Raw genomic sequence first — 22,839 nt, forward strand, 5'->3', positions numbered from 1 at the left:
TTAAGAATATTTAATTGTTCACTAAAAGGGTTAGTAGGAGTGTTCTTGCGAAAAGCAAGCCAGGAAGGTCTGAGACATTGATGATGAGTGGTTGCTGGAACCATAAGGAAAGGCTCTACTGTGTTCCTGTACTAGAGTTGTGGGAGAGGCAGAACTAATATCTCCTTGTAAGCATAGGGGTAGACAATTCTCTAAGTGTCATGGCATGGCTGTGTGTTACACTGTGATGAGAGGTGCAATAGATTAAAGATGGATTCTCACATGAAATAAGAAGCAAAGGGGCTGGGGAGATGGTTTGCTGCTTGCTCTCGAATAGGACCTAAATTTGAATCCTAGGAACCACATCAGGCAGTTCACAACCATTTATAACCCCAGTTACTAGGAACCCAATGTTTTTGGCTCTTGGGCCTCTGCTGGTGCTTGTACTCATTTGTACATACTCCCCTCTTCACATTTATAATGAAATGTCGTTTGTTTTAAAGGAATGAGGCTAGAGAGATGTCTCAATGGTTTAGAATACTAAGTCTCTAATACTAAGAGGACCCAGGTGGTTTTCTGTTATCCCTATGGGTGCTCATAACCATCTTTAAGTCCGGTTCCAGATGATCTGACACTTTCTTCTGGCCTGTGTGGGTACCCAGCATGCACATGGTGCGTAGACACATATGGAGACAAAACACTTATTCACATAAAATAAAAAAAAATCTTGTTAAAATTAATTTCAAAAAAGAAAACAGAAATGTTACATTTCATATTATGTTGTTTGAACATATTTTTTAAATGTCCATATTGAAATATTACATAATCATAGTGATTTCTGGCCAAAAGCAAAACCAAACCAAACAAAACCTCAATCATAGAGACAAGCCATTATTTGCAAAACACACTGCTTCAGAAACATTTCTTGTCCTGTCATAATTCTTATGTGTGTGTAAACACTTGGCAGTGATTATGGTAACCATTCGAGTTTCTATATAGGAAAAAATAACAACCCTCTTCCTAATTTTAAGGTAATAATGTACAATTAAGTTCTTCTAATCCCCTATTCATTCATTCACATATTTGGTTATTCATTCATTCATTCATTCATTCATTCATTCATTCCTTTATTTATTTTTAACTTTATCTATTATTTATCTTATATCCCAACCACAGTTTCCTCTCCTTCCTCTCCTCCCAGTCCCTCATCCACCTCCTTTCCACCCCACCACCCGTTCCTCTGCCATACTTATGCAAAAAGTAAAGGCCTCCTAGGGATATCAACAAAACATGGCATATCAAGTTGTAGTAAGACTAAGGACATTGCCTTGTATTAGGACTGAACAAATAACTCTATGTATGAAGAAGGACTTCATCCATAGTTAGTATGAAGGATAGGATCCCCAAAGCCACCAAAAGATTTAGAGGTAGCTTCTGTTCCCAATGTTAGGAGTCCCACAAGCAAACCAAGCTATAAAACTGTCACATGTATGCAGAACACCTCAGTCAGTTCTATTCAGGCTCCTTGGTTGTCAGTTCAGTCTCTGAGCACCTATGACACCAGGTTAGTTGATTCTGTGGATTTTTTTGTGATGTCCTTGAAAAATGATTTTTTTGTGATGTCCTTGAAAAATGCTTTTAGCTTTTCAACAATATTTCCAAAACTTGGCCTAATGATTGATTGTGGGTCTCTCCACCTGTTTTCATCAGTTGCTGGATTAAGCCTCTCTGATGACTACTGGATTAGGCATCAATTTATGAGTATAGCAGAATAGCATTAGGAATCATTTCATTAACTTTTTTTCCCTCTCCACTCATGTTTGGTTCTATCCGTGGTCTCTGGTCCATTCAGCCTTTGGGTCCTGGAGTTCCAGACAGTGTCGGGTTTGGGCACACTATCTTAACATGAGTCTCAAGCTGGTTTTTATGCCAATGTTGTTTTCATTGCTATGGCCCTATAACAGAGCTTTAAATCTGGGATGGTGATACTTCTGGAAGTTTTTTATTATACAAGATTGTTTTAGTTATCTCGGAGTTTTTTGTTTTTCCATATGAAGTTGAGTATTTTTTCAAGTATTCTTTCAAGGTCTATAAAGGCTTGTGGTGATATCTTATTTGTACAAATAAAGATTGCTTGATGATCAGAAGGTATAGCTAGCCACTAGCTAACCACAGAGGTCTGGAAGTCTCTACAGACAAGAAGTGATATGGTTGGGTGGAGAGAGGAAGTGTAAAGGTGGGAGGAGACGGGAACTCAGTCTCTTTTTCACTGGGAAGCTGGGCCGGTAAAATGGCTGTGGTTTTCTCCTTTATCTCTCTGATCTCTCAGCATTTCCCCCTATATCAGACTCTGAGTTTTTGTTATTAAGACCTATTAGAACTTATGTTACACATTTCTTCCCATCTTAAAGGCATGAATTCATAAGAAAACTTCTTGCTGTTGCTTTGTAGCCACCGGTACAGACCAGAAATGCACATGGGGCTCTGGCCAGAGCTGCATGCAAGGGTCCCTCTGGAGTCACCATCCCACTTAACTAGGTTTTTTTTTTCCTTTTTTCCCCAAGTCTCTGAGTGAGTTTGGGATTTTCCTGTTTTTGCTTCGCTAAAACAGTCTCCAGCTGTCATCCAAACTCCAGAAGCACCTGGGCTTTAAAGGCTACAGGACTTATTTGCCATAAACCAGCTGGTTCTGGCAGCCACCACAAGTGCCTTTTCAGCACAATCTCCTATAGATTTTTCAAACAGTGGTCTATCTATCTATCTATCTATCTATCTATCTATCTATCTATCTATCTATCTATCTATCTATCTATCATCTATCTATCTATCATCTGTCTATCTATCTATCATCTATCTATCTATCTATGTATCTATCTATCTATGTATCTATCATCTATCTATCTATCTATCTATCTATCTATCTATCTATCTATCTATCTATCAATCATTTATCTATCTCTCCACTGTGGATTGCAGCATTTCCCTACATACTCTCTCCTTGGACTGCCACTCTCAGCTCAAGGCTACAAGATAACAGCTGCAACTGTCCTCAGCCAGTCTGTTCACCACCTGTGTTCTATGCTCAGATGTGCTTTTTGCTTATTATAATATAAAGCATATTATATGCTTGACACACAGTCCTACAGGGCACACAGTTACAGTAAGATAAAATCGAACTTTAAAGCGTATGTTAAATAAACAGAAAAGGGGTAATAAAAACCCCCCACAACAGGTTGCATAATGCTTCAATAACTTTGAATTTTCTAAATGCTAATGAGAAATGAATAACAGCTGCGGAGAGACATTGGCTAGTAGAAAAAACTATGAAACTAAATCTGCTGGTATACTTTAAAGATGTGTTGACCTCAGAATGGAAACCAAAACATGTGTTTTGTTGTGGGAGGGATTTTGCTTTTGTTACCACAGAAGAAGTAATGCTATGGATACCATCAAAATTGAAAAAAATGGATTTGAACAAAATACTTCATTAGTAGAGGTGAATAAAGCATCCAGCTAAGGAATCTGAAGACCACTGGACAAATGAGACATATGAAGAAAAAGAGAAAATCATCCAAAAACAACATCCCAAGAAAAATAATAAATTAGTCTTTGGTATATCATATTTCCAAATGGATAAAATTTCATAAACCTTCCCAAATGTTTATTTTATTCTCTACAAATATACAATGCAAATAGTCTTTATGTAGTCTTGGTCCAATTAAAAAGTAGAACTGGCTTTGGAGTTGGAATGTGGCTCTCTCCTTCTTTAAACCCAAGCATGCTTGTTAAAGTAAAATCCAAAATGTCTGTCTCATGTCAAAAAAGCCACCTGATATGGAACAGAAGAAAAACAGAATTAAAGGATTAGTTTATTGCTACTAATCTTATAATCCTTTGGTTATATTGTGAGTCTTTGAAGCTTTTTTGAGGCATAAAAATTATCTAAAAAATTTTAATACTAAAAATATATATTTTAAAGGTTTTATCATGATATTAATTGTCATATACAGTACTAATTAATTCTAGAAAAACACTTCATGTTGATTCCTGTACATGATTTCAGGTTTGAGTCTCTACCAGGTAACTAGGAAATAAGTTTATGTTTTCTGAATGTGCATACATAATTTTTGAGATCTGCTCACATGACATTTAAAATATTTAAATATTTAGCTGTAAACTAAGTCCCTGTCTATCAGGAACATTTGAAGTCTCCAAAATAACGATTGATAGCCACAGCAATGATTCCACAAGGACTATGACAACACCAGTAAGCTGAAAAACACCACCTATAGATTGACTTTGGACTACACACTACTCAGGACAATTTTGAGGTGGCTGAGATGATCCAGGCTTACCACCTACTCTATCCAGGACTTGAGATAGCCCTGCATTTTCCTATTATTCAAAGTCTGTATAATAAATGATACAGCTACCTCTCCCAGGACTTGGCAATTAACCCAAGCTTTCTAGAATCCCCTAAACATGTCATCTTCTCTAGACAGCAGAAAGTAAATTTAAGAATATAACTCCCACATTTCCAAAAGGAGGAGTGGGTGATTTTGGGGCATTCAATGGGTTATGGATATTTGTCATTGCTGGGGGAGGGATGATTACAAGATGTTATTGCTTATAGTTAGGAAGAAAGTTAAACAAAGGAGATTATTCAGAGATCTTTTTTAATAAAAATAAAATTGAGGAGAAATAGATATGATAGGAAATAAGGGTAGATTATTGAACCTACCCTGAAAATAAATAAGAGAGGTATAGAATAGGATTAAAAGTTAGATTATTGAATCTACTTTTATACCAAGAAAGCAACTAGTAGTTTAAATATTTTACATTGGGTTGGATATTTTGTATATTGGTGCAAAGATGATATTATTTTGTTAGAACATACTGTACATGCATTTATCATCTTCTTCAAGGTGTGGTACCTATGAAAGTCATTTGGCAATGTCATACAAATTTCTAACACTTGAAAGTTATTGTTACTAACTATTTAGGATAATAAGGAAATGCAGGTTAGCAATTAGTCACCTATTACAATCAAACTTGTAGTCATATTAAGTATTTTCAAGGTCAATCAGAAATATATTTTAGGTAGACAGGCTATCTTCACACACTTCAGAGATTTACAGAATATGACATTTAAGATGTTTTTAAGAACATAGGTTCCTTTTTTGCTTTTTATTACAATGAGACATGTGTGCTCCTGGTAGCACCAATCTACTTCCAAGAAGATGATGGACATTGTAGAAACAGCACATGGAGTTTACTTTCTTTGTGGCAAAAAATAGCCATTGAATAAGGAAGTGCTCTTTCCTTGAGTGCTGAGAATATGCTGTACAAATTGAACATAAAAGAATGGACTGATGAACTTTGCCAAGAGAAGATAGAGCTGTCCTTCAGAATATCCTGTTTCACAGAAAGGTCTGGCAGATACGGTAGGCCTATAGGTTAGAGATGGATTCCCAAACTTTGCATAAGAACCTTGGATGACTGTCAATTCTCACATTTTTTGGAAGTTGTTTGCTTGTACTTCCTGCTTATTCAGGTAATATTATTTTCTTTTCAGGTCTCTGATGGAGTTTAAGATTTTGTAATTATAGCTATCTTTTTCCTTGTTACCAAATTCAGAAAATAAATTCACTAAAGAAATGTAAAGTGTATAAGGCTGAAAGCTATAAAAAGATAGTAATCTAAGAATAATTAAAAGCAGAACTACAGAATTAGAATAGAGGCAGAAAACTAAAGAGATGTTTGAAACAGCATGCGAGTGAGAGAGTTTGCCTTCAGATACTCTAACAAAAAATTCCCTTAGCTTGCTGTAGCTTCTGATATAAAAACTGGAGAGTATCTTGGGGCTGAACTTCAAGGGCCCTTGATAGCTGGTAGAATTTTTTTGGGTCACTTTTGTATTCTATCAAATCATCAAAATTGTGATACTTTGACTTCTTGCTTTCCAATTCATATTCCCTTGATGTCCCTTAATTGTCTTATTGCTCTAGCTAAGCCTTCAAGTGTCAAATTGAATATATATGGGAAGAGTGGACAGCTTTGTCTTTCTCTTGATTTTAGTGGAACTGTTTTAAATTTCTTTCCATTTAATTTTATGTTGGCTGTTGGCTTACTATATATTATCTTTATTATGGGTAGGAATGACTCTAGTATCCCTGATCTCTCACGGACTTTAATCACAAAAGGTACTGGATTTTGTCAAAGGCTTTTACAGCATCTAGTGAAATGATCATAAGGGTTTTCTGTTTTTTTTTTAATATGGTGAACAACATTTTCAGATTTTAATATGTTTAATCATCAGTACATCTCTGGAATGAAGTCTACTTAATCATATGGATTCTTTTACATTCCATTTGTAAATATTTTGTTGAGTATTTTTGCATCCATATTTATGAGGAAAATTGATTTGTCATTCTCTTTTTTTGTTGAAACTTGTGTGTCAGGGAGACTATGGCCTGGTAAAATAATTTGTCAATGTTCTTGCTGTTTCTATTTTGTGCAATAATTTGAGAAGTATTTTTATCAGCTCCTCCTTAATGGTTTGATAAAATTCTGAGCTGAAATCACGTGAGATTATTTGTTTGGGAAACTTAATGACTGCTTCTATATACCTGAGGGTTATAGCCCTATATAAATTGTTCCTCATATCTTGGTTTCACTTTGATAAGTGATGTCTATTGAGAAAATTATCCATTCTTTTAGAGTTTGCAATTTTGTAGAGTACAGGTTTTTGAAACATGACCAAATGATTCTTTGGATTTCCTAAGTGTCTGTTGTTATGTACCTCTTTTTGTTTTTGATTTTGTTAATTTGGATATTACCTCTCTTTTATTTAGTTGTTTGGAGAAGAGATTTATCTATCTTATTGATTTTCTCAGAGAACTACCATTGTTTATTGATTTTTTTGTATTCACTTTGTTTCTATTTTATTGATTTCAGCCATGAGTTTGATTATTTCCTGCCTTGTACTCTTCTTTGGTATGTCTTCCCCATTTTGTTCTTGTGTTTTCAGTTGTTCCATCAAGTCACTGGTATAAGAATCCTCTAATTTCTTTATGTAGGCATTTTGTGCTAAGAACTTTCCTCTTAGTGCTACTTTTATTGTGTCCCATAAATTTGAGTATGTTGTGCATCCTATTTCATTGCATTTTTGGAAGTCGTTAATTTCTTTCTATTTCTCCCTTGACCCAATGATAATTCAGTAGAGAGTTCTTCTATTTCCATGAGTTCATATACTTTCTTTTGTTTCTGTTGTCAAAATCTACCTTAATCCATGATGCTTTGATAGGATACAGATTATTTTTTTCATTTTTGTTTTATCTGTTGAGACTTCCTTCATGGAAAATTATGTGGTCAATTTTGAAGATTTCATGAGGTCGTCGGAAGAAAGAATATTCTTTTGAGTGAAGTAGTCTGTAGATATCTGTTAAGTACATTAATTCATAATGTTTATTAGTTACATTATTTCTCTGTTTAATTTCTGTCTGAATGACCTGTCCACTGGTGAGAGTGAGTTATGGAAATTTTCCACCATTAATGTGTAAGATTTGATGTCTGGCTTAAGTTTTTACAAATGTGAGTGCCCTTGCATTTGGGGAATAGATGCTAAAGACTGAAACATCTTCTTAGTCAATTTTTGCTTTGATGAGTGTAAAATGTCCTCTATTTTTTCTTATTAATTTTTATTTGAGGTCTGTTTTGTTAGAGATTAAGATAACTACATAGCTTACTTCTTAGGTTAATTTGCTTGTAAAATCAGTTTCCAATCCTTTACTCTGAGGTAAATGTTTATATTTGATGTTTTGGTGTGTTTCTTTTATGAAGCAGAAGGATTTGTCCTGTTCTGTATCCTTTTGGTTAGCCTGTGTCTTTTTATTGGGGAATTGAAACCATTGATATTGGGAAATATTAATGATCACTATTTTTTTGTCTCTGCTATTATATTAGTGTACACAGGTAGGCATGTGTGTACATGTGTGTTTCCCTTCTTTGGATTTTGTTGGTATAAGATTATCTCTTGCCTATGCATATAGGTATAGTTAGCTTCCTTAGCTGGAATTTTCCTTCAAGTACTTTCTGTAGGACTGGATTTGTGAATAGATACTGTTTAAATTTGAGTTTGTCATGAAACAACTTGTTTTATCCATCTATAGTGACTGAAAATTTGTGGGGTATAATAGTCTAGGCTGGCATCTCTGGTTTCTGATACTCTGCAATATACCCATCTAAGCCCTTCTGTCTTTTAAAGTCTACATCAAAAAATAAAATGTAATTCTTGTAGGTCTGTCTTTATATGTTACTTGTCCTTTTTTTCCTTACAGCTTTTAATATTATTTCTTTGTTCAGTATATTTAATATTTTTATTATTATGTAATATGGGAACCTTTCTGATGTAAACTATTTGGTGTTCTGTAAGCTTCTTCTACCTTTATAGACATGTCCTTCTTTAAGGTAGAGACTTTCTTCTATGATTTTCATAAATATATTTTCTCTTTGTTTTCTCCTTCTGTTCCTATTATTCTTGGGCTTGTTTTTTAATTCATGGTATCCCAGATTTCCTGGATATTTTGTGTTAACAGTTTTTAGCCATTTTCTTTGAATGATGGATTTATTGTATTATATTTTTAATACCTGAGGTTCTTTCCCAATTCTTGAATGCTACTGTTGATGCTTGTATCTATAGTTTCTGTTCATTAACCAAGATTTTTTATTTCCTGAATTCCTCAGTTTGTGTTTACTTTGCTGCTTCTATTTCAACTTTCATGTTTTACCTACTTGCCTTTATCTGTTTGTTTGTTTCTTCTTTGTTTTCTTGGCATTTTTAAGGAATTTGTCATTTTCTTTCAATTATTTTGTTGTCTTTTCCTGGATTTCTTTAAGGAAGTTTTTCATCTCCTCTTTAGGGACTTTTATAATCATCATAAATTTGGTTTTAAGATTGTTTCCTTATGCTCTGCTGTGTTGGAATATTCAGGGATATCTGTAGTGGGATGGCTGGGCTTTGGGGTGATTTATTGACCTGGCTGTTGCTGTTTGTGTTCTTACAGTAATGTTTAGACATCTGGATTTGGACTAATTATAAGTGAGTGACAATTTCTGGATTTGTCTTTGTTGGGTGAATGATTTCTTCTTTAGTTTCTATTTCCTCTCAGGTCTTCTGGATCCTGTGGCCTGTGGTTGAGAAAACCAGGTTAGGGGGTCTAAATCCATTTGGGGACCTGGACTTCTGATGGTCTGGATGTTCTCCGTTCTGGCAGGGGGTTACTGCCCAAATTTGGATTTTATATTCTGACTCTGTATGTGTATATCTTTTGATATGGCCCTGGGTGCTCTGAGATACAAATTCCTGCCTGGCTTCTGGTAAGTTAGGAGGTTTTTGCCTTGTTTGGGGGAGTTGGCCTGATCTCTGGATTTCAGGTTGCTTGTTTAGCCTGTGGGGAAGAGGACTTTGGTCAGAGGTGTGACTGGAGATGTGATGACAAGATGGGGAGGGGCTTTTGGGCTTACGTTGGGCAAGCTCATGGGCATGGGGGTAGCCTGTGATGGGGTGGAAGGCTGATACATGGGAACAGTCCACACCTCTGGCAGAAACCTTTTTCTTCCCTGGAGGCCAAGTCATCAACCTGAACTGCAGATAAAACAGCCCCCACCCATCTCAAATCACCCAGTATATCTCCAACTCCCCTCCTCTTATCATCTCCATGCCCCAGGTCACACCTCTGGTGAAAGCCTTTCACACCTTCAGAATCCATGTCAATTTCCCAAAAACAAGGTAAGCTATCATCCCACCCAATACATGCCTTACCTTCCTAGCATAACCCCAAGATCCTTTCATCTCCTGATTCTGGCTCACACCTCTGCAGAAAGCCTCCCACTCCCCAGAGGTAAGACCAGCATCCTTAACCCCAGGTAAGACTGAACCCCACCCTTCCCATGCTTGAGCATCTTAACCACAATCAACTTCTTTATTTAGCATGTTTGAATCATTGTCCTATGCTTTAAACATGATTTAATATTTCAAACATTCTTCCACTAGTCCTTGTTTCTCAGATATTTCATTATTTTTGAAAAATTGACTACAGTATGATTAATAATTTAAAGTCTTTGACAAGACATTAAGGTCCAATTTACTCATTGTTGTGGTTCAGGTATTTTAGCTGTGATATTTCAAAGTGGGAACCAAATGGATAAATTACCAAAGGATTTTGTTTGCAAAATGGCATCTTGTTTTCCTTGCCTCTAAAATTATTCTAATTTCAGGTTCTTTATTAACAACAAATCCCAGGAAAAATAATATTAAAGAAAGTAAAATACTTTAAAAGGCAAGAAGACATGAACATGAAGATTTCAGCCATGGTATTTGAATCCAGTCTACAGTCAGTATTAAAATTAGACTTCACATTTTGGAGAGCAAAGCAGCATGATTCCTCTCAGGAATGGATATTCATTCTTTTCAACATAATTTCTTTGAAAACTTGTATGAAATAGCTGGGAAAAAACCAGGAGATTATATCCACAGTAGCGGAATTGCATATGCTAGGGTTATAAAAGCCACTCTAATGGGAGATCAGTAAGGAGTCTGCTGCAGGAAGTCTAGCTACTACAGAAAGAACTTCTTAAAATAAATTCATGTGCTGGGCTTAGAACTGAAAATACTGGCAGATATCAAGTGATTGAAGCTGGCTTCATACATTCATTTATCAAGATTTACTGGATATTTACAATGTGTCACTGGAAAATGCAAAAGTAAGTAAGACCAATTTCTTACCAATAAACTATGTGATTCCAGGCTGAGTCGAACCCTTTTTACCCATAAGAATAAAGGTCAAGTCAGTTTAATTTTATTATAGCAGAATGTAAATCCTTGTCAATTGTTTTAATTTGTATTTTAATTTTCCTTATTACTTGTGTATTCATGTGGGGAGGCATACACACATGCCAAAACACATATGAAGGAGTCAGATTACAGTTTTCAGACATTGGTTTTCCTCTTGAACCCTAAAAGACAAGGTCTCTCTTGTTATTTCTGTTGCATTGCATACTATAGATCCTCACAAACTTCTGGCCAATTCTTCTCTCTTTACCTCCCCTAGCAAAATGGGAATGCTAAAATCAAAGATGTGTGCTACCATACCTGGCTGTTTTACTTGAGTTTCAGAAGTCAAAATCAAGTTGCAAGGCAATTTTACATGCTGAGTCATTTCCCAAGCTCTTATTTTTCCAGGAATATCTCTTGTGCTAAGAAACAGAATACACTGTGAGCAAATAGAGCTTAATAATGGGGAGAAAGTCATGACCTTGTATGTATAGGTGTATGTGTTATCTAGGTTATGTTTCTATTGTTGTGATAAAGAACATGACCAATAGTTACTCAGAGAATAGGGGCTTCTTTCGTCTTACGGCTTACAGTTCATCATGGAGGAAGTCTGCAAAGGAACTCAAGGCAAGAACCTGGAAGCAATAACTAAAGGAGAATCTAGAGAAGAATGCTTCTAGCTTACTTACTGTCCATGGCTTGTTCAATCTACTTTCTTAAAAATATACAATCAGGAACAATCTAGCCCAGGGTGGAACCATGAACAGTGGTCTATGCCTTTTGGGAGGAAGTTTTGTCCTGCCTGTAACTGCAATTAATGCATAGAAACTGTATTATTTGCTATACTGTTTGGCCATTAGCTTAAGCATATTTCTAGCTTACTCTTATTGTTTAAATTAACCCATCTCAATTAACCGTGTATCAACATGTGGCTGTGGCTTACCATGTAAAGTTCCATTCTAGCATTCAGCATCTACCTCTGGCAGGGAACATGGATTCTTCCTGACTCCACCTTCTTTATCCCAGCATTCAGTTTAGTTTTCCCTGCCTAGCTCTGTTCTGCCCTGCTATAGGCTCAAAGCAGTTTCTTTATCCATTAACTAATAAAAGCAACACATATACAGAAGAACTTCTTACATCATCTGTCTTTCCACATCAATTAGTAATTAAGAAAATTCCCTATGGACTTGTCTACAAGCAATACAACAGAGGCATTTTCTCCTTTGAGATTTCTCTTCTGAAATACCTCTAGTTTGTGTCCAGTTAGAAAAAACAAAAAACAAAAACAAAAATAAAAATATACCTAACCAATGCATATCTCATTTCTCTTCCTCAGTGACCATTATTATTACAAGGGTATTTTCATTCCAACTAAGAGTATGGAAAGTGTATTTGGGGACCATTGCATAGTAAATTGCATAACAATCACATTGTGAAGGTGGCTGTAAACACTGTTTGCATGTGAATACTTCTGTTGAAGAAGATGTTGTAATGTGAAAGAATGTTGAGATTAGACAATGCAGGGTTTAATTAACTTTTGCCAGGCTCTCAATAGGCACAGATTCCTTCTGCACAAATTTATTGTCTTAAATACACACACATACACACACACACACACACACACACACACACACACCTTGGTTTTTAAACTTATCTATCAATCTCAAATCACTACTGCATGAATCATTTACATTTAAGGTCCGCTGTACAGGATACTTGGCAACATAGAATAAGCTAATTTTTCCAATACAGAGTTTTGAGTTCTATACCAACAGTGACAAGGAAAAAAATGTTGCTATTTTCCCAAACCAGTTCAGGCAGTCTGAGGAGATATATTAGTTGTCAGTATCTTACCCTTCTGGTGTGAATCCAAAGTAATGTTAAATTTCAAGATTATGTACTATAGCACATGGCAGATGTTTCCAACCAATATGCATAGAAATTAAGTGAGAATGTAGTTATTACATTAGTAGCTTCAGTCTGTGACACCAACTATTTCTGGCAGTGGTTTCTGTGCTGAAAGTTCAAATATATACTCACCAGATACCTATATAGTAATCAAAATTTCTCCATGGTATTTATGGATTTATTTGGTGCAACCATCTCAAAGAATTGCAGATCTAGAGCCAGGGAGTGATTCTTATAAAAAGGTACACAGTCCTTATTCTCTACAAAATGTAAGAATACTGTACTCTCTCTCTCTCTCTCTCTCTCTCTCTCTCTCTCTCTCTCTCTCTCTCTCTCTCTCTCTCTCTCTCTCTTTCTCTCTCTCTCTCTCTTTCTTTCTCTCTCTCTCTCGCCAACCATCTAATAAAATTATCTATTCCTCCTTTGTTTATGAAGTAAGGTTCCATACACAGTGTTATGCTCCTGATAGTAGTTGTTTCTATGCCAAGGTTTCAGTAAAAAAGGAAAATTCTTCATAATAGGCTTGGAGGTTTTGAATTAAGTATTGTATTTTGATCACCAAGAACACATTTTTCTTCATAAAGGAAAAAATTAGAAAAAAAAATAAGCCCTAAAGTTTGGTCAAAAGTGGAGGTTGATTTTCATAAAGATTCAAAGAAGGTTGACAAGTACATTAATATTTTTTCTTTCTTTGCTTCCATTTAATTTCATGGTATGCTTTAAGTAAAAACATTCTGTAGGCTCCAGAAAAAAACTTAACATCAAATAAAAAATTCTAACAGCATCAGGTCTTCTAAGTGAAGAGTCAGACTCTTAGGAGTCTTAAGACTTTTCTTCAGGCTTCAGAATTCTTTCACTTTAAACTGACCCTTAGTAAGAGTCATTCAGAGGAATATGGAGGTAGGTTAACTTGAGGGGTAAAACCCAGTGTCTTGAGTACTTAATACCAATGTACATGGGCTATAGAAGTCAGAAGACTGGATCGAAAGCTGAGAAAGAATCTTAGGGACTAAGTGGAATCAAGCAACTGAAGCTGGATGAGGGCAAGTTAATTGTGTTTCAGTCTAAGAAGAAAACTGTAAGGACCCAGAATAGGATCATGTATGAAGTTCCTTGGTAAATTGTGACAATGGCATTCATGCTTCTAAGTGAGAAACTGAGCCTTGAAATGATTCATTGACCTCCAGCAGATATCATTAATTAGAGCTATATTTCAGAGCAATTTATATTTCAGTGAGATCCTAGTTTAGAAATAAGAATTGTTCACTAATTATATCATGAGTCTCTCTGTAGATTCTGTCCCAATATAATGTTACACCCTGAGTAAGAGCTCTTCATTTCTTTTTTCTTCAACTTGATGAGAACTAGAGTTATTTGGGAAGAAGAAATTCAATTGAGAAAATGCTTCCAAAAGATTGATTTGCAGGTAAGCCTGCTGGTAATTTTCGAATTATTGATTGATTGAGAGGGCCACCACACTATGAGTAGTACCACCTCTGGGCTGTTGGTCCTGGGAATTTAAAGAAAAGTAAACAAAGAAATGGGGAATGAGCTTCTGTATTGCTCCAGTGCTTCTACTTTAAGCCCTAACTCTAGGAAACTGCCTTTAGTTAATGATCTGTCTTCATTAATGGTGCACTCTAATGTAGAAGTGTAACACAAATAAATACTTTCTTTTCCAAGTTGCCTTTGGTCGTGATATTTTAATGTAGCAAATTGTCATGTAAAACACACCATCCATGAATGTAACAATCTTTTTGATTCTTCTATGGATAGAATTATACAAAAGTTATTTTAGTTATCTTATATGTACATTTTTGTGATCATGATGTTTAGCTCTGTTCTTCATAGTATATCCTTAAAGAAATGGTTTAATAACAGAGTCAAGGATGAAAATCTTTTAGGAAGGATACAGTCTTTAGCTGAAAGGATTTGTACTATTGAAAATAATAACCTTAATTTGACAAGAAAAATTCAATGCTTGTCAATAAGTTATGAAACCTAACAAAAGGTACAGGGAGATTATCTAAAATAATTCAAAATGTTGAAATTGACAATCAAAATCTGCTAAAGTGTTTTGGATAACTTAGCAGGTACAACATCTCTCCAGGAAGACTATCTGCACACCATCCAAATAATATCTAAGAATAAGAAAATGATATTGATGATATTAAACTTAATACCTTTGAATCACAGGTGCAGAATAAGAACCAGAATTTAATTAATTTGATGAAATTATTAGAAATATTCACAAGTCAAGAGATTCAGGCTTTACAAAAGATAGTGATATATAGATAGATGTAAAACAATTAAGGTACTTGTTGGAACTGAAAAGCAAAGAGAGGAGGTACAGGAAAAGGATTTAGCATTGCCAATACCTCTGAAAGTCAGAGATGACTTACCAAGAGTTTTAGGTACTTACCCCATTATTACTTCTGAAAAGTCAGGAAATACTCAATAACCAAATAGAAAGGAAGAATGTAAATGGAAACCTACAGGTATGAAAGATATAAAAGTAATCAAGCAAGCAGTAATATATTATCTCATAAATTCACCATTTGTTAGGGAAATAGTAAAGACATGGATTTTAAGCAATATGGTTACTACATATGATTGACTTCAATTAGTATAATAGGTCCTTGAAGATGGGCCACAGTTACAGTGGAAGTGCTATTAGAGAAAGGTAAAACCTTAGAAAAGCAAAGAAGAGTCAAAGGAATTGAGGCTTCCCAAGATAAAAGACTTGGCAAGGGGCTGTTATGCTGATCCACATAGACAACCTATTTACAATGAACATATCTTGTCCCTATGCAAAAAAGTAGCCTTAAATACTTGGGACAGGATTCAAAAACAAAGGAGAATTCAATCATATACTAAGGTTAAACAAGGCCCAAAAGAAACCATTCATGGCTTTTATACAAAGATTAACTAAAGCTGTAAAAGGGGTAACAGATCCAGAACCTAGATGAGTAATTACTGAACTCCTCGCTTGTTAAAATGTCAACTTAGAATGTAAAATGATACTTGGGCCTTTAAAGTTTAGATCAGCACCAAAAGATGAATGGATCCTGAACACAGTCTGTTGTATGAGGCTAGCCATGTCCTACTGCCTGGCTTGGTAAACCCCCGAAAAAAACAAACAGAAATTGTATTAATTAAATTACTGCCTGGCCCATTATCTCTAGCTTCTTATTGGCTAACTCTCACATCTTGATCTAACCCATTTCTAATAATCTGTATTCACCATGAGGTTGTGGCTTACCTGCATGAATCTAACCAGAGTCTGTCTTCGGCAAGAGAAGCATGGTGTCTGCCACACTGTCCTTCTTCCCAGCATTCAGTTCTATCTATTCTGCCTACCTAAGCTGCTGCCCTATCAAAAGTCCAAGGCAGTTTCTTTATTTAACCAATGAAAGCAACACAAATATAGAAGGACCTCCTACACCAACAGTCAGTGTTGAGTCATTTCACTAAAGTACAAAGGCCTGGGTAGGAGAAATTATTTCTAAAGGTATTAAGAGACATCAAAATGCCAAATGTTTTAATTGTGGTATAATAGGACATCTGAGAAGGGATTGTAGGCAAGATGTTCCTATAAATGATTCCTCTGGGAATGAGAAAATAGGTATCAAATTTCTGAATTATATAGAAGATGCATGAAAAGTTGACATTTGACCAACGAATATTGGTCAATAAGAGACAAATAAGGCAAACTGATAGCATTTGGAAACTCCTTCAGGGGGCCTCCTGCAGGACCCCAGATCAAATGTGTTCCAGTCATTCACAGTCACTGTGGAGGATCTGTCTCCACAGGAAAATTAAAAACTCCAATGCTTCTTGTAAAAAACCATACTCTTCTGGATGATGGGATAAACATGAAGAATAATTTGAAAATTCCAACAGAAAATAGAGAATGTATATTCAGGCAGAATTCTATAAATGATCAAAGACCAAAGCTGAGAATATGAATAAATAACATTGTAATTGAAGGATTACTGGACATGGGGGTAGATGTGGCCATTATTACTCAAGAATCTTTGCATCCAAATTGGCCTTTTCAGAAGGCATATGTTCAAATCCTAGGAATTGGAAACCTATCTCAAATAAAACAAAGCATGATGAGGAATACCTTGTTAGCCAATTATCTTTATGAGGTAGTGCCCAGGTAAGGCATGGTTTCCTGGGACTTGAGGAAAAACCTGTGACCCAACCAAGTACTCTTTTTTTTTTGTGCCTTTTCCCATAGGACGTTGCTGTGCTTGGATTGCTAATTTTCTGTTTTTGTGATTTTTCCCCTTATAATAAGTAAAGTATAATTGTTTTGTCCTTGGCTAGCCTGGTTATTACAACACTTGGCACCCAACATATTTTCTACCTCTGTTTAGGACATTTTGTATATTAATACAATCTTTAAGATATATTTTCATATTACATTATATATTATTCTTACCTCTGAACAAGATATGTACACATTGTTTACATATTGAGGTCATTGTCCTCATTTGCTGCATGATTGTTTACATATTATTTGATAGCCTGACAAAGTCTTTAAGTTTTACAGATATTAAATATTTTAGGCCAATAGTTGTTCATGTTTGTTATACATACAGTCAGATTAATTAGGTATTTTAGATACATAGAGATTGTATTCTGTGTAGATAGGTAATCTTCAACCACTTCAAGGATCTGTATAACATGACATTTAAATAACTTTGGGTTCTGTTGACATGAGACATGATTGCTCCTGAGAGCAGCAATCTATTCCCAAGAGAATGCTGAGCACCAAAGACTCTCCACTCTGAGTTTGTTTTCTTCTTGGCACAATTGTCCTTTAAGCAAAGAAATGCCCATGCCTCAACCACTGACAAAGTACATGGTGTCTGGAAATGGATATGCAGGACACAAGTAAAAAGACTGTCGAATTTTGCCAAAAAGGGTAAGGTGGTTCTGAAAATTTTCTATAAATGGTCTGTCAGTTACACTAGGCCTTAGCCAAAGTTGGTTGCTTCAACATCACAAATGAGACTTTGGGTAATTCTGTCCAAAAGTCAGAATTACATACTCTTCTCATGGTATTAAGGGATTTTAAAGAATCAATATAGTCACTGATTAGCAATATACAGAAAGAGATGTCTTTCCAAATTGAAACTGCTGAATTTATATCATGATACAGAATTGACTTCATTATTTTTTCAGGTTCAAGATAATATCAGGAATAGACTTTGTCTCTTATAAGTAGCACACATCTGTTCCAACACAGATCTGCCAGGTTCCCTAGCACAAGGCAGTATAGAAACTAATTGATTATTGATTGAAAATGTGTAGAAACCCTCATAATTTCCTAAAAATCTTCATGTTCATATCAAACATTTAAAAAAGACTTTTCTATTACATGGTAACAAGCTAAGGCTAAGGAGATGTCTTACTTGTTCATTATATAATCAAACACTGCTACCTGCAGAAAGTAACCCCCAAAATAAAATCTGGTAGATGGATATGTTTCACTTTGTAGAATTTGGAAAATTAAAATATATATATATATATACCACACCATTGACATTTATTCAGGTTTTCAATGGGCAACTACTTTGAGTACAGAAAAGGCTGGTTCAGTAATTACACTACTGGAAGCTATGGCCATAATGGGTATAATTGCACAATTAAAGAAGACAGTTTTCCAACACGTGTCTCTAAACAAATGAAACAGTTTTTACTTATAATAATATAAAGCATATACCAAACAATTCTATAGGTCAGGTCATTATAGAACAATCAAATTAAACTTTAAAGATATGTTAAACAAGCAGAAAGGGATGGAAAAATGCCACAGAAAGAAAAGTAATACATTTCTTCCTTATACCAAAATTTCACGAATTCTTTTTCATTTTAGATATAAAAAATAAAATCTCCTTCTTGTAACAATGATTACAGTTATTTAAATACACATAAACCCTGGCAGACATGTGTGGGAACAGATGTGTGCTACTTATAAGAGAAAAAGTCTATTCCTGATATTATCTTGAACCTGAAAAAATAATGAAGTCAATTCTGTATCATGACATAAATTCAGCAGTTTCAATTTGGAAAGGAGAAAGCGACTCTGAAAATATCCATTGATCTCTAAAAACTGAGCTTTTGAATATACATACAGGTGTGTGTGTTTTTCCACACAATATATACATTACATATATCCTACTGTAAAATACACAAAAATATATACATATATATTATATAATGTATACTTAGATAAATTTTTTATATTAAAAACAAAGAAAAATTTTGTTAGTTACTACATATATTTTAAAAATAGACTAGGTGTAGATAACTTTATTAAATAGTCTCTGAGACTCAGTGTTTTATCTACTTGACTATAATATGTATTAATTACCTTTAGAGACTCCCCTGCAGCCAAGAAGTTAGGTCTTCTGTCAAAGTTCATGACCATTATATCTGGATAATTTCAGCCTCAATTTGCTCCCGAAAATTGTTTAAATACTTTTTTTAACCAGTCATTACAAAACCTTATGGCTTCAAGCATGAATAAAAACTTACTTAAGCATAAGTAAATATTTACTTAATTCGAAGTATACTTAGCCAGTCCAATAGTCTCATTTGAGAGAAAGAAAAATAAAAAAGAAAAATGAGAGAAAGAGTCAAACTGAAATAATTACTAGGAAGTTTAAAGTTCTTACTGCTGTTCCCTAGGAACTGAGTTCGTTTTCCAGCATCTACATTGGGTACCTCACAACACCCACACATCTCAAACTCCAATGACTAATGCCTTCTACAGTACACCACACACAGTCACACTCATTTGCACATACCCACCAGTAAACAACCACCTATACACAAAATTTTACATAAAATATGCATTTTAAAAGGAAGAAAATGAAAACTCAAACAACATTTCCAAAGACATAAAATAAATTGTATTCTCTCCACTATCTTCCTTTGCAGAGAAATATAATAGAACTATTAGGAACAACTTTCCTTGTTACCTGTCAATTGTGGACATAACATACAATAAACAAATCTAATTAAAAACACAATGCCTACAGGAAGAAGGAGAACATAAATGAAGATGACAACTCCATACCATGATAAAGTGGGAAAACCAGGGGACAATGATGACTGGGAAACAGAATGGTTGAAGAGTCCAGGATAGATAGTGTGTTCAGTTTCAAACAGCTTTGCCTTACAGTCAAGGACAGTAAACAAGTCCATAGCTACAGAGAAATAGAAGGTCCCACAGAGGTCAGACACTGCTCTTGGGCAAGCAACATCTTTCCTACATCAGAAAGGTGATGCTTTTGAAAGCTCGTTTATTAAATGGACTGGAAGGACCATGATGTCTCGGGCCTGAAAGAAGGAGCTAAAATTGAACAGTTGATGCACACCAACTTGTTTGCCTTAGGTTTGAAGCTACCTAAGTATTCTGTTTTCTTTCCATTTCTGTGAGCATAAATATACAAAAGTAAATATGTATGTATCCTAAAATTGACCTGAGGGTATAGCTCATTGAGCGATAGAAAAAATTGCCTAGTATGTACAAGGCCATAGGTTTATCTATACAACTATAAAAAAATACCTTCAGGCATAATATATGTATATGCACATTTTTTGTGTATACATACTATAAATGTACTCACACACATACATACATAAATACATATATACATACATATATAAATGCACATATATACAGATCCAAACATGTATTTATAACTGTATTCCTTTATAAATAGTACTGAAAGAAAGTTTAAAAATTCATCATTACAAAAACTCAGTTCTACAGATCATGCCAATAACTTTGTTCATCAGCCAATATGTTCTTTTAAATTCCAATTACAACAGGAGTTATCAAAGGATGTATTCTTTTTTAGCCAGGTTCATGACTCTCTGAAGTACTGTCTCCCTATGAAACTACTAGCTCAGCAACCAAGTCCAAAGTATGGGACTCTATCCCAAGTTTAAGATTATGGGAGAGAGAAATTCTTGACTCCTGGTAAAGAGACTAACTTGAGACCCTCAAGATGACTGAACAGGTAAAGAGCTAAGCCTGACAACCTGAAATTGAACCCTGGAACCTGCAAGGTAAAAAGGAAGAATCAACCCCTGAACATTGTTCTCTTATTTCCACCTGTATGCTGTAACATATACAAATTGTTTTGGTTACTTTTCTATTGTAAACAGAAACCATGAACCAGGAAGCTTTATAAAACAAAGTATTTAACTGAGGGCTTGCTTTCGGTTTTAGAGGGTTAGCCTATTGTTACTGTATTGGAAAGCATGGCAGCACACAGGCAGGGATGGAGCTGGAGAAGTAGCTGAGAGCTACATTATCCAAAGGGAGCCAATAGAGAAACAGAGAGACACTCTACCTGGCATGGGCATCTGAAATCTCTAAGTTCACCCCAGTGACACATACCTCTCACAAGGCCATACCTTCTCAAACAAGGCCACACCTCCTAACCCTTCCCACACAGTTCATCAACTGAGGTCCGAGCATTCAAACATATGGGGCATTCTCATTCAGGCACCATAGACATGACACAAATAATTTCTTTAAAGTAATAATGTTTTTTTATAAGAATAGTACTACCAAAAATATGCTGTTTGGTTGAGCAAAGACCTTCAAAATGAGGTGGAAACAATCATTTAGTTTTAAAAAACATTTTATAAAAGACTAGAAAAATGACTCCAAAGTGTGTAGCCAAGGTCACAGTGATAAAAATGAGAATACCATTAATATTCCCAGGAAAACTGGTGCAGTGGAATTGAAGAAACAATAGCAGCTGAAAATGTGACAATGACAGCTGCCATTTCCTGACTGCTGCTGGAAACCTCTCCCTGCCTCCCACTGGCCTTTTCAGTTCCATAGTGGCTCAGTCCCCTCCACATGCCCATCTTATCCTTCCATTGCTGATTACTGACTTCCTGAGTATTAATTACAGAGTTAATTCTTTCCCCAATTGAGTCTGAAATAGAGAACGAGGGCTAAGTTTAGAACAAAAGCCTCACGTTCTCTTATCCACTAAGGACATTCAAGGCCAAGGACATGTAAGGCAAAGAGACACATTCCTCCCCTTTCAGGAAAATCTCTGTGAAATTAAGATGACTCAAACATTCCTTCTAGTGCCTTAAAATAAAAGTGTGAGTGTTAAAGGCATTCCATTTTTGAATGGGCCTCTTGAAAAAAAAAAGTCTTTTTCTGGATGATGTGGAAAGAAGTGTATAATTATCTCAGCTCATTGAACACAGATATTCTGTCCATCCTCTCCTGCATGATTAAACCATTGTCATAGTCACAGCTTAACCTCTATGTCCCTAAAGTCTTCCTTATTTTAGAACTGAATTAAGAGAGGGAAAGAAAATTATTTAATGGAATTAATGTCTTCTCTTTTGATCTCAGGTGCAAATCCCATCCTTTGGGTCTGCCAGGTGACTGTTTCAGCAGCAAACATCAGTTTACCACACATCTGCCTAAGAGCACCTTCTCTGATTAACAGTCTCTAGATGAGGCAGAGAAGTGAGTCAGAGGAGGAAAAAGTCGTAATAGTCATCTACCAGGTTAGTAGATCTGGTGGACAGCATTAGGCAGTTTCATTCTGATTGTCACAAAGATCGTCTGACTCAAGTGTACCACCAAGGACCTTGCTTTCAAGAAAAGTGCATGTTTTAAAAATTATAATAACCAAAGCCCATGTGAGACCATCCCTATCATTAATCAGTTATAGAAGGAGCCAGACCTTTTAGGATTACAATTTTTACCTCTGAACTATTGACCATTAATGGATTCTGGGTGTCTTAGTTTGTTTTCTATTGCTGTGATAAAGACCATGACCAAAAGCAATTAGGGAAGGAAAGGTTTTCTTTGGCCTGCACATCTCAATCATGGTATATCTTTGTTGGAAAGTCAGAGCAGGAATTCAAGGACAAACTTGGAGGCAGGAAATGAAACAACCAAGGACCATAGAGGAATGCTGCTAAGTAGCTTGCTCTCCTTGATTTATTTGGCATGATCTCTTGTACAACCCCAGAACCTTGTGTCAGGGTTGTCACAGTCCCTAATAAGTTGGCCCTCCCTCAGTAATTATTAATTAAGAGACTTCCCTACA

The sequence above is a fragment of the Arvicola amphibius genome, chromosome 12 (genome assembly GCF_903992535.2).
Source record: "Arvicola amphibius chromosome 12, mArvAmp1.2, whole genome shotgun sequence".
Classification (NCBI taxonomy): domain Eukaryota; kingdom Metazoa; phylum Chordata; class Mammalia; order Rodentia; family Cricetidae; genus Arvicola; species Arvicola amphibius.